The sequence below is a fragment of the Peromyscus californicus genome, unplaced genomic scaffold, assembly GCF_007827085.1.
Source record: "Peromyscus californicus insignis strain IS unplaced genomic scaffold, ASM782708v3 Scaffold_7__1_contigs__length_154581171, whole genome shotgun sequence".
NCBI lineage: Eukaryota > Metazoa > Chordata > Mammalia > Rodentia > Cricetidae > Peromyscus > Peromyscus californicus.
In genome coordinates this window covers 81,819,727-81,832,623 of record NW_026294595.1, presented here as the reverse complement: position 1 = coordinate 81,832,623, position 12,897 = coordinate 81,819,727, and the positions used below count along the sequence as shown (strand labels likewise).

Here is a 12,897-nt window from a genome sequence, read left to right as displayed (position 1 = left end):
TACTTTTCCACGCGACCGTACCCCGCCTCCCAGCCGCCTCGATCTGCAGGCTGCGATCGCCGAGACCGGAGAGTGAGGTCGGGGCGCGGGGGCCGGCTGAGAGCTCCGCGCGGGAGCGCTGCGCGCGCGGGCGCCCCGAGCACAAAGCTGCGCCCAGCCGTCCGGCCACTACACCTGGCCCGGGGCCGCCGCAGGGCGCACGGGGCTCGGGCCGACACAATGCACGCGGGCCTAGGCCGGGGCAGCGGCAGCCACGACCCCGGGACTTTCGAGTAAACAGATCTCGGACTCCCGGGCCCCACCCCCATCCCCGCCGCGGGGCTTCGGCCGCCGGCTTTCGCCGACAACCCCCCCCTTCCTGAGAAATCGGGGCGGAGGAGGGGGCAGGGAGGTGGAGGACCCCGAGAGGTCGGTGGCGGAGGGCTAGGGGGAAGGGAGAACAGGGAGCGAAATGGGGAGTGGGAGGGAGGACAGCTACGGAAAGAAATTCGTTCTCGCTGGGGGGGGAAGGGGGTTGCAAATCTGCTCTCCCCGGGTCCTCGAGGGCTCACTCGGCCAACCTCTGGGTCGGCGGGGCCGCCGCGCTCCGCAGCCCCCGCGCCCTCGCACGCGCCTCTGACAAGGCACCTCTCACCCGGGCTCCGCTTTGTGTGTGCATTTTTTTTCCCTTCCTCTCGCGCCCGGCACCGGCCGCCGGCCGCCTCCTCCCCCCCTCCCCCGCCCTCCGCCTCCCTTCCCCGGGCGGATTACCTTTCCCGGGCTGTGCTCCGGGTCCCCGGGATGCCTTCAGCGCCCCGTGTGCGGGCGAGCCATCGCCGAGCCACTCGAGCCGGCTCGGAGCAGCGCTGGGGGCGGCAGGGGTGAGGGGCGCGGGCGGGCCAGAACCTTCGACCCCGGAGGTCCCCGCCGCCGATCCCGGGCCTGGGGGAGGGGGGGTGGAGCGGGGTCGCGGTGCGAGCGGGGCGCGGGGTCGCTGCGGGGGGGAGATGGAGAGGACCGGAGCAGCCTCGATCTGGGGAGAGAGGGAGCGAGGGGGCGAGGAGAGGCAGCGAGGGCGCGGCGAGCGAAGGGAGCGCGAGCGGTGCAGTGACAGGGACTGCCACTGGGGTCAAAGGAGCACAGCTCCAGGAAGCTGGGCCGCCCAAGCGCCGCTCTCTGGGAGCTCCCCGCCGGGACCCCGCGCCCTGCACGCCCCTGCAGTAGTTCCGGCCCACTCGAACCCCCCACCCGCGCCCTGAGGCCGCGGGGTTTCCAGGAGAGGAGGGAGAGCGGAGGGCGAGGCCCGCAGGCTGCTGGTGCTCCTGGGTCAAGCAGGCGGCAGGAAGCTGAGCTGCAAGTTCATCACCGTGTGTGATCAGCGTTCAAATGATAGGGGTCGGGGAGATGGGGGGCGGGCCACGGAGCGCCAGGAAAATAGGGGAGCCCCCCAGATGGGCGTCTTCTGCAAAGAGAACACCAAGCCCCCGCCCCCCACTCGTGAACCTGCCAGGCTCTGTCAGAGGTCCTGGCACAGCTCCAAGGCGCAGAACTCGCTGCAGGGGCAGGAGGAGCGGCTAGGGCACAAGGATCACACCAAGGGGGACGACCCCAGGGTCCCGTCCCTCCCCTCTGCTGATCTGAGGCTTTCCTGCGGGGTATCAAGGCTTCCCTCTCCTCATGCTTCTCAAAGCGCCAGACACACACACACACACACACACAAACCTCCCTTTGGTTCTACAATGTTGTTCCTGAGAAAGAAAAGGCCAATCCAAAGACAAGGTTTTTTTGACCTTCAAGAATTAAGACAGGTTCGGGATAAGAAGGTGAAGTGAGGCAAAGGCTTTAATTGTTTCCATTTTTTGCCCCCCTCCCCCATCCCCCTTTGAATCTCATTTTCCCTCTCCCAAAGACATGCACTTCAAAAACCAGTTTAAAATCAAAGTTACTCCAATTTTCTCTGCTACTTTGGAAACCGGGAGGGGTGGGGGGTAGGGGTGGGGGTGGAACACTAGGAATTGTATGCAAAAGAGGGTCGGGTAAGAATGGGAGAAGCCTCTGAAAAGCTAGGACAGAGGGCTTTTTAGAAAACTTGGTTGGCGCGGTTGTATGAAAGATGAGTTGGCCTTGTGATGTTATGCCACTGTCAGAGCTAAAGGATTTGGAAGGCGACCAGATCTAATTCCTTTCTAAGAGTCAGACTCCAAAAATCTGCGTTCTCCGAAGGCAACACCAGTATGAGTGCACGAGAGAGAAACGTGTACTTAGTACACTCTGTGGCCACTGACTAGACGTCCTGGCTGAAAGTATATCCCCTAAAATTAAAAAGGAGCCATTTCAACCTGGTCTGTGGCCTCTGCGCTGAGACTAATTGGTTTCCAGGGTCTGGAGAAGAAGGGAGAGAGGTTGGAAGGAGCCCCTATTTAAAAAAAAAAAAAAAAAAAAATCAAACGGAATTCGCTTGAAAATATTTCTCTTTTACAATAGACTTTCCTGACACTTGAATTTTAAGTAACCCATCTCTTATGCTGAGGCAGAAATGAAGGAGAAATGGGCTTACTGATGCCCTTTTATTATACACCATGCCCAGAGTGTCCGTGCTTGTCTGATGTGCTGAGAGAAAAGGACAGTGCCTTCCCTTGCCCAGCACAAATCACAGCAAGTGACATTGACACTAAAGGATGCCAAAGATGAGGTGAAGGGCCACTTTTATATTTTGTTTTCTTTTGTTTTTCAGCTCAACCATGCACACTGACTAGAACCATGGTTTGGTGTTTTGTTTGGTTGGTTGTTGTTGTTGTTGTTGTTGTTGTTTTAAGATAATGGTTTTTGTTTCCAGAAGAGTTAGCAGTACACTCCTCTCACATAAATAGTTGGAGTTTTAAGACTATTTGGACTGCTATCACTGTGCACCACCGCCCCCCACACTGCAGTCAGTTGAACTAGTTTGAACACGGTTTGGAATCTAAATAGCAGTCTGCTGTGCTTTGCTAGCATATTTTACAGGATAGTTAATGTGATTAAAAATCAAGTGTGTGGTTCTTTAGAAAGTTGATGGGAGTTTGTACCACCATTTTACTGCTTAAGGGAAACTGAGGGGAATAACTGAAATTTTCAATATAAGAAGAAATCAACTTCACTGGGTTCTGTTTATAGATCAGTTCTCCAGCAATGACCAACTTCTATGTGGGTTGAGAATTTTTATTTCCTTTGAGCTGCTACAACAAAAAAAAGCTGGAGAAATGTAAGTGAATTTAAATAAATCAGGAACAAGAGGAAGTCACTTTTCAAGTAATTCTCGTTATGTGGGTTTGAGCTTACATTTTGAGATATTATCCACAAATACAGGTACATACCCTGAACGCTTACTTTAAAATGATTGGATGCCCACCACATCCATTTCCTGATGCTCACTATAAAACCCTGAAAAATATCTTTTCAGAATGCATTTAAGGAAGAAAATGAGAAAAACTCAGGGTGGAGGCTTAGAGGCAAATGATGCTTCCCTAAAAGTTCAATACTTTGTTGGAATTAGTGCTCAGCCTCCTGTAAGAAAGACTCCCGGAACAGGAGCCAAAAAAACCTAGGCTGTCCTGTGTATCTTTTAAAGAAACAAAATCATTAAAACTATCACATTTCTTTGGATAATTTCAATGGAATTATATAAATGTCATAAAAAACTACAGCTATGTCCTCTCTCTTTTTGTCTGTAAGCTGTCTACATTTTTAATAACCATTTCCCTCAAAGTCTAGGATGAGTAGCATTACAAATCAGAGCTTTGTAGCACTACCACTGAGATACAATAAAAATCGTCCCTCGACCAATAAACTACTTTTTAAAAGTCCCACTTTTTTCATGCCCACGGTTCTCACTTTTTAAAATTGCTTCAGGTATTTTTATTGTAACGCCTGCCCAAAGGTGACAAACTACGCCTTATATTTCTTTCTACCCTCCACGCTTATGTACAGTGCACAGGGACACTTGGAAATAGTTATTCAATGACTATGTGAGTCAATAAATGAACACGCAGAGGAGAGAACGCATCACTGAGTAAGTCAAACACACGAGGAAGAAAAATCCACGCCAGATCTGCAAGAAAGGAAGTGACGTCATAAGGCTGGCGATGGGAGAGTCCGAACACTTAGTGTAGCTAAAATAGTTCAGTTTAAAGGGTTTTGCTACTGTCTCTAGAAATATCAGACTGTTTTACAAAATCATTTTCTCAGTGAGAAACTGAAGACTGTGCTACATCCGGCCCATTTAAAGGCTTTTCTCTTGAAATACAGTTGGATACCAAAGTAAAAAGAAACCTGAGCAAAACTGTGCCTAAATATTTACAAAGATAGTTTGTCAAGATATATTCTCAAAAGAAAACCATATGATTAATCTGATCCTTGGATATGTCTTTTTGTGACACATTCAAAATAAACACAAGAATAATTTGGGGGTTCGTTTTACTTAAAACTTCTTTTTGGTTAACAAAAATATACATGATTGAGAAAGACTGGAGATATGCTAGAACGGATGAGATTTTACTTCATGAAATAAGTTTCATAATGAGTATGCTAGAAAAGGTAAATTTGATTTAGCTTTTCTGGCAGCAGAAATAATAACAAGCAAGGAAGATATGAAAATCTTAAAAATTTACAAAACACGAATTCTTGCCATTTTTAGTAAATGATGCCTAGCGTGTATCAGACAAACTATTGTATTTACTATTATATATGGCAGATATATTTATTATATTTATATTATTTATGTTTATATAATAATATAGTATATATTTCCATTATTTTATTTATACATATTTATTATTTATTACATATAATGAGCTAGACAAATATTTCTACAATAATTATTTTGTGGAAAAACCATGGAATCTGGAAAATAATACCTATGAGGTTTTTTTTCAAGATAGATAATTCAATTTGACAAGGTAGTATAATTTTCCTCCTTGGAAAAAAAAAAGTAAATGGATGGATACAACTTTTAAAACTGAATTTAGAACAGCAGAATCTAAACTTTTGCCCACTATCTTATTAACATAATGATTCAGCTACTCAACTGTTATATTTTTTATTGTTTCTTACATTTGTTTATTTAGTCTGTGTGTATATATGTGGGTGGGTGTGTAATGCCACACACAATACATGTGTGGTCAGAGGACAAGTGGCTGGATTCAGTTCTCTCCTCGATCATGTGGGTCAGAGGACTGAATTCAGGTGGTTGGATTCGATGGCAAGCATCTTTTTCCAGTAAGGCATTGTGCTAGTCCACCAATTAATACTTCTGAAGCCTTGTATTCGGCTCAGCACAGTTCATTTTCTAAGAGTTTTAATTCTTTTATTTACTTATGAAATGAATGCATATGGGTGTTTTGTCTACATGTGTGTCTGTGCACCTCGTGTATGGAGTAACCAAGAAAGACGCAAGAGGGAATCAGATCCCCTGGAGTTGCAGACAGTTGTGAACTGCCATGTGGGTACTGGGAAACAAACTCAGGTCCTTTGCAAGAACAGCCAGTACTTACAACCACTGAACCATCTCTCCAGTCCCAGACACAGTTTTTAAACCTTGCTGATGATCTGCTCATGCCCAAAGCAGGGATATTTTCCTCACATCACAAAATACAATAGTCCCTCAATATCCACAAATAGTTGCTCCCCTCCCAAGACCTCTCTTCCTCTTGAATACCATAGTCTGAATATTCCCAAGTCCTTTATATAAAATGGCATAGTACTGTCTATATAACATGCACATGCTACAGTATATTTAATTCATCTCTAGGTTACTTATAATGCCTAACACAATGCAAATGCTATGTAAATAGTTGTTAATAATGTTAGGTAACAGGGACAAAAAGAAAAGCTGTGTGCTTCTTTAGCATAGATGCAATTGCTTTTTGAATATTTGCATCTACAGTTCATTGAGCCTGAGTGTCTTTACAGTCTCATGGGGTTGAGGGAAGTCTCCCCGTGGAAGAAAAAAAAAGATTACAGAAAAGAGCAGCCAGGGTGGCCAGGTACTGAGGGTGATGTTTTGTGCAGTGGGAGAAGGATTTGGAATTGACAGAATTGGTCAGAACTGCAGGGCCAAGCTAAAGACATCTGAAGGTCATAGCAGAGGCCTTGTTCAAGATGTTTGACTTTATCCTGAGGGCAACCGGAAACTGTTTAAAGATCTTAAATAGAAAAAGCGGTAACATGGTGACATTAGTGTTCTATAAAGGTCGCTCTTCCCCAGTGTGGAGAATGGATTTTAGGAAGCTAGAGTGGGCATCCTGAGGCCAACAGGGGGATTCTGCAGCCATTGTTTTGAAGGTGATGCCGGCTTTCATAAGGATTATTGTGGAGAAGATAAAACATGAGAAAGCAAGAATGCATCCAGGAAATTTGAATACATTTTAATAATAATAATGATAATAATGATATAATAATATTCACCAGAATCTTGATAATTAAGCTGCAGCCTCAGATCTCTACCCAGTGACACCAACCTTAATCCCCTCATTCCATTCCCACGCCAGCCTTGCTGTATCTTCTAGCCATCTTCCGTCCACCTTCCGTGTGCCTTTTGGAATGCTGTATTTCAGGAAGAACCCCAGCACTAAAGGCAACGGTGGAATAAAATGCTGTTGGTGAACAAAGCCTAAACCACTCAGTGCTGTACATTCGGTTTTGACGGGCTTGTGAGCTTGTTCTCTTTCCCCTGGAAATATAACTGGAGAGGTGAATGCAGTTCTGCTTTGCTTCTAAAACTGTCATAGGGGCATCAGTTCCATGTTGATTTCATCAAAACTAATTCGCTTACATTTAGTACTACACAGAAAATTCTAAGGGGTTAGTAACAATTGAATTTTTCTTTGATTGAAATCTTCAAAGAGCTCCAGAGATGGTTCATAAGCTAGGAGTACATAATGTTCTTCCAGAGGACCCAAGTTCAGTTCTCAGTAACCACATCAGGTGTCTCACACTACTTATAACTTCAACTTCTGAGGATCCTGTACCCTCTTTGGGACTAGACACTGCAAGTACCTGCACATGTATGGTATACACACACACACACACACACACACACACACACACACACACACACACACACGCATACACACAAATAAAAATAAATCTCAGTAAATAAGTGTTCAAGGAAACAGATATGCTTTCAGAGGGGCTGAAATATAGACAGGGTGGCTACAAATAACAATATGATTTTCTTGTTCCATGTGGACCCTATTAGTCTTGAAGAAAGATCTATTGTAAGAATAATAATCCATCACTGGGTTTCTTGCTTCAAGCTCTGTCACTGTGTTCCTCCTTAGCAGCCCAGACTGCTAAGAAGAAACGAACAGAAATTAATATAGATGTTTAGGACTAATGCAGTGACAACTATATTTCCCAACTTTACTCCTTTCTTGGTGTTTGTGTGTTTTGAAACTCCCATTTGTTACCCTTTTGTTCTCTAGATCCCCCACCGTGAACTATAAACAAAGTAAGATTTCTGCTTAAGACAATGGCTGAAAAGCCAAGACCTAGGGCATGTGGCTTTACCAGCTGCATCAAATTAAAGGAATATTTACTAGAAAGTAGTTTTTGTTTTACTTTGTTTTAGGTCACAGTACAGCACTATATTAAAATCCACATTCTGCACTTAGTACAGAAGGGACTTAAGAGGAAAAAAAACCCTGTTTTTCCTTTTGAAAGTACTCATTTGTCCTGAGAAAGGACTAGAAAATACAGATCAGAAAATAGAAGGCTAAATTAAAATTAATTTCATCACTCAGAAGCACCTACTATGAACATTTTGTTAAATAGGTTTCCAGCCAAGCATGTTTTTCAACCTTAGAGGAGAGTTGGGATTCAGAGGACAGAGCAGGGTTTGAACTCATCTAGGCCTAGCACCACCTCAGTGGCTTGGGCAAGTTGCAGAAGTCCTTTAAAGTGCTTCGTTTTCTGATTTTGTAGAAAGAAAGTGCTTCATAGAGTTATTATGAGGATTAAATGAATTAATACTTTTTAAAGGTTCAGATAATGCCCGATACACCCAGAAATTATAGTTGCATGACCCACTTGAAAATCTTTCACACAAAATCAATATGAAGGTATTATATATAACTCAATGCAGAAGTATATTAAGTAAAACAGTGAGTCAATCCCATCACTTCGTGGCTTCTCTTCCCGCTGCATATATTTTCCTATGTTATTAAGCATCTTTCTGTCGCTACAGACTTAAGCTTTCACTATAAGTACACTGCATGTCTAAGATCAGCATACCCTAGAGTCATATTCCATTTGGGATACTACACACACGATAACCAAAGAGACTTCCTCATGACATTCCCTCTCCAGAGTTCAGTAGCCCTCTGATAATCAGGTTTCTGGAACTGATATTGTAAGACCAAACATTTGCATTTATTTGTCAGATTAGCACACATCATACCAATCCCCTGACTTTTTGTTTGTATATTTGTATAATTGTTCTTGATACATGAGTGATATTTAAAAAAAAAGACTTAATATTTATCTAGTTATCATTGGTTCATCATTGTGTGTGCTATTTAGACTCAGAAACAAAGAGAAGTACAGTTTGTTAACTGATGAGTCTGTATCACTAATTATTGATATCACACTCACCTGCAAACTTCGAGCAGCAATCAGCCCTCATCTGTGTCACTCTGTGAAAACAGGAACTTCGTTGGTGAAGGCAACAGCGTGGGAACGCTGTAGAACTCAGGAGAGGTGGGAGTTGAGGATCCTTTAGAAGCTAGAGATTTTGTTTGGTAAATCGCATAACTGCTGGTTTTCCACAGGCATGGTATGAAGAATATAAAAGCATATAGGGCCAGGGATTAACTTATCATAACATTTGTGTATTAGAATTCCAGTCTGCAGTAAACTTAAACCTTCACCAAAGACACAGACTAATCTAGTTGAACAAATATCTGATGCTCGGGCACCAAGTCTGTGATCTCTAAACTTTTGGTTTTGGAAAAGATTAAGGGATTAAAGCAGAGGAAAGGTAACAGAGGGGATGAATGTGATCAAAGTACATTATATGAATGCATGGAAATGTCACAATGAAACTGTACAATTAAGACCTACTTCTAAAAAAGGAAAAGAAAAAGCTAAAGAGAAAACTATGTTCTGCCGCTCTTGTGATCTGGTATCTGAATCCACTGTTGGCAAACCGGTCCTTGCATGGCTTTGAGGCATATGGAAATTGGTGATGAAAATGTCTAGTGTAACAAGAACTATAATTCGATGAAAACTGAAGCAATGAACTGTGAGAAAGTGTTAAACTAGTGTCATTAAACAGCGCTTCAAAAATAATGAAACAGAAATACGAACCCTCTGTGAGTAAAACTGAGTAAAAAATGAGAAAAGCACATGGTTTGCAGAAAAAGTTTAAATATATGAGGTAATGTTCCTTTTAATTACTATTATTACAAAGACCACTCCAAAATTCTCCACCCAGACTCCTTTCCATTTATCTCTAAGTACACAGTGACATCACGTCTCCTTTAAATTATTCAGACTCAGGAGATGGAATTGGCTCATTCAACAGGGAATGCCATGTTTGGGATTGGCACAGAGCTTAAAGCTTCTCTGCACATTATCCCCAAACCGTAAAACACGTTTGATGATAGCCAAATGATTGGGGGGAAAAATGCCCTCTCAACTTCAAGAACTCAGAAAAGACATGAAGAACAAAAATAGAACTGTACCATAACGTATAATCATAAAATGTCATAGATGGAAAGAAACTAAAAAAGTAAAGAAAAAAAATGCTCCAGTTGTCTGAAGACTAGTGGTTCATGAAGTCATTAAAAGTCACTCTGTAAGGTCTGAGTTTGGGGGAAAAGTCAGTGGTTGCTTTGTTCTTACTCTAAGTAAAATCAAAACCTACCCAGACGCTGGACAAAGGCGGGGACTGGCTGCCTTTTTCTTGCCTGGTTTATGCTGCTAACTGCACATAAATGACTCTCGCTCAGAAAGGTCTGGGGTTCTGTTCGTAGTAATCCATGTCTTGGACTGGCAAAATGCCTGAACACAATCAAAGAAGGGGGGTAGAAGCTTGCCTTTTTAAACAGGCTAGAAAATGTGTACCAAAAGATCACAGGGCAGCAGGGACAGCTGGAAAAACTGGAGCTGGGGCTCTGATTTTCATGCCAGTGTGATACCTACAGCAGAGGGGACACAGATGATAGATGGAGTTATGTGCGCTGCTCAGTTCAGCAACACTGTACAGAGCGGTGAACATGCAGCATCTTCAGAGGGCGATCACAGGGTAGCATAACATTAAAAACAAACAATTTGCGGTGGCAAAAAAGTGAATATATTTGAATCCTGCAGAAATGTGTAAACAAAAGCAAACAAACCACACAAAAAGAGCAAGGGGTGAACAGACAGCTCCTAAATTAGTCCATGGAAAAGTGATTTGATGATCTTCTTTGTTAAGTATCTCTTGGCTGGGGCGGGGAGTGGGAGACTAATTCCTGTGAGAATCTTGACACACAGAATTTTCTGCACAATGGCTTAAAATGCTTAGGCCACAAGGGGTTTGGCCACCAGAGGGTTTCAAGTCAAAGGTTTCAGAACATTTGAGATACTGAAAAGAATATGTGTGTTTTTTGTGCTTGGGTTTTCGTGGTGCTTTTATTTACAATGGATAATAAAAACCAGGGTGGGGTCTAATTCTTTGTATGATTTCTCTATTTACCTGGGTCTTTTAAAGGTGTTATTTAATATAACATCGTATAGATGAAGCACATCTCCTGTTACTGAAACGCTTTGTGGAAACTGGATCTCTCTTGGTTTTATTGAGATGCTGGGGAGAGACTCTGTGGCACCGTGACCCAGGCTGTGTTCTCAGCCCTCTACACTCAGTGCCCTTTGACAGACATGAAGAAAAGCAAGGCCAAAGAGTTCTCACAACGCAGCCGGTGGCCGTGAAGAACAGCCAGGGGCATGTCTGTCATCAAGGAGAATGGCTTCTGTGAGAGAACCAAGTTGAAAAGGGGATAAGAAACCAGACCTACAGAGAGATTAAAAATACATGAAATTTTGTATTTAAACACTACAAGGTCAAAATTCAATCCTATAAAATATCAGTGGCTGGAATCACTGGCAAAAATTTCCTAATTTTCTTTCTCCCTTCCTTCCTTCTTTCCTCCCTTCCTTCCTTCCTTCCTTCCTTCCTTCCTATCTTTTTAATTTCTCAGGGCTTCATCAGTGAAAGATTGTGGGAGATAATCACTCAATTACATTAAAAATATCTTCTGGAACCTTCTAGCCTCCTAGAGAAATCAACTAATAAGTTCCATAAAAAGGAATGAGTACTCCTAGAATGACAAACCTACATTCTCACTCCATTATTCAATGTTTTCATTTTTGATAAAGCAATGTTACACTCAATGCATTGTAACATTTGCTATTTTTTTCAATTTACGTTACTGCTTTCATGTAGCTTTTGTGTCAAAATTCCTTTGATGTGGGGTATTGCAATGATTTGCTGACAATATGGTTTAGGAAATAAATTTTACTTAAAATGTGTACATGTATAGACTGAAGCCTTTTAAAAAGATAATGTGTACATATATATGATGAAGCTTTTCTAAAGATGGAAGGATGATAAAAAAAAAAACATATGTGTGCCTGCACACACACATATATGAACTTATGCACCCTTAATATGTAAATTCTTCAGACGTGACTGGTTAAGATCCGAGCATCAACTCATGTGTAGCTCGGATTCTATTTCTGTCATTCTCTCCCCACCCCCACCCCCACCCCCAGTTTTTCCAAATAAACAGCAGGCCCTAAGGGCCCTTTGAACTCACCCGAGTGTTTAGCTTAGCAATCACTGGTTCATGTAGCTTATCTTTCCTGGTATTTCTATGTGATTTAATAGCTCCAGTCTGGCCCAGGGAATGAAAACTTCGGGGTATGTTTCCAGTAGCACTGCACTCTCCATTCCATCAGTGACTGACCAAGTAGCCCCTCTCTGCCTCAGCTCTTTTCTTATACTCAGGTCTATTTTGCAACAGTGGAGTGAAGCTTGATAAAGCTGTTAGAGTTGTTTGCCATGGAAGGTTAACCTTCTTCCAAGCTTGGCAGGTGTGCCTAGAAATGAATGAATGAATAAGTACCAATCTCTTGATGGTAATATTAATTAAATATGCACCGCTGAAGTGGCATTTAATTATTAAGGAATTAACAAAGTAGGATTTTGTTATATTGGGATCTCTTAGTTTTTCGAATAATAGAATCTGACTCTGACTAAGGTCAGCAACAGGGAGTTCACAGAAAGTAACAATATAGTATCAACCACGAAGGCTTAAAGTGGACTATTACAGTTCTCTAAATGAGTGTACCCTTGTATAGCTTATCTCCCATGTTCTTACAGTGTGATACTTACTGGCTGTTTTATACTGAGAGGGGGCTTGGTTTGTGTTCTTTGTTACTGAACCTTAGTCACTTCTGCAGTGTATCAGTTAATAGTGCAGGACTAGGTATGTAGCTCAGTGAAAGAATATAGGCTTAGTATTTTCAAGCCTTCAGCCCAAGCCTCACACCGTACTCCCTCCCTCCTACCCACAAGCATCAGAAGCAATATCAGAGGCTAGGTCATGGAAGGAGAAAGGACTGCCATGCTTACCACACTGAGAGCAAGGAGCTTTTTATTCTTGACCTGCCATTTAAGTAATCTTAAGTCACTCTTTAATCACTGTGATGGATAAACTCTGTAAATATCGTAGGGATCAAATTCTTCTAGCTCCTTCCTAGTCTTGACTTGGTGCTGGACATGCACTTGTACTTAGGCCCCACCAGGCTAAAAAGCAACTGGAGAAGAAACACACTCTCCATGCTGAGCCTCTGTGGTGCTTCTGAGATGTGCCGAGAAAGATTTGGTAGAAAGTCATT

General features: G+C 42.9%; 1 protein-coding gene across 1 annotated transcript in view; it reads right to left on the bottom strand.

Moving 5' to 3' along the window:
* The window catches only part of Mpped2 (metallophosphoesterase domain containing 2), a 178,466-nt gene extending 177,600 nt beyond the window's left edge, over nt 1–866 (bottom strand). The window contains exon 1 of the mRNA XM_052722630.1: nt 751–866. The gene's annotated coding sequence lies outside the window, so the exon portion shown is untranslated. The remainder of the gene's footprint in view (nt 1–750) is intronic.
* Nucleotides 867–12,897: the final 12,031 nt, after the last annotated feature.